The 585-nt window shown below is 43.8% G+C and overlaps 1 protein-coding gene across 1 annotated transcript in view; it reads left to right on the forward strand.

Annotated features, from left to right (window-relative positions):
* Nucleotides 1-585, forward strand: part of LOC102372437 (calcium-activated chloride channel regulator 1-like) — a 30,808-nt gene that overhangs the window by 23,130 nt on the left and 7,093 nt on the right. The gene's annotated exons all lie outside the window — the stretch shown is intronic.

A 585-nucleotide genomic window follows, 5' to 3' on the forward strand; every position in this document is an offset into this window, starting at 1 on the left:
GGGCCGCCCTTTGGCGGGCCAGACCCTGGGCAGGGCTGCCTGCCTGGCAGGGCTTGCTGCCTGCCACCACCCAGGAAGCCGTGGGCAACAGCACCAGCGAGGGGCTGCAGCCACTGACCTGTGGCTTCCTGGAGTCAGCTGCAGCAATGCTGGAGGGACAGCGTTGCCAGGTCTTAAAGATGTAATTATCATATTGGAAGCTCAAAATTACTATATTTGAAAAACTATCATATACTGACAAATATGCAAATTAATATGCAAATAAGCCCTGTTCTTATTTACTTTAGATTACTCACTCTAACTTGCGAGTGAATGAGTGAGAATTGGGTCATAAAAGTTGAAACACTTTTATGACTGCTTGCCTCAAAATAAAAAAGTGCTCATGGAAAACCCAAGTGTTAATTAAGGCTCTGAGAGCAACTTGGTTTTTGCATATGTTGTACCAATTAACTATCTCAAAAGTTATCATACGCTTTGAATATCTTTACTGTTCTTGATCGTGCAGTGGTGAAGGGTTGATATTATTGTATGAATACAATTGTTATTGTACATGTGGCAACACTGATAGAGTGGAGGAGAGGCACG

This window comes from Alligator sinensis, unplaced genomic scaffold (genome assembly GCF_000455745.1).
Source record: "Alligator sinensis unplaced genomic scaffold, ASM45574v1 scaffold925_1, whole genome shotgun sequence".
Classification (NCBI taxonomy): domain Eukaryota; kingdom Metazoa; phylum Chordata; order Crocodylia; family Alligatoridae; genus Alligator; species Alligator sinensis.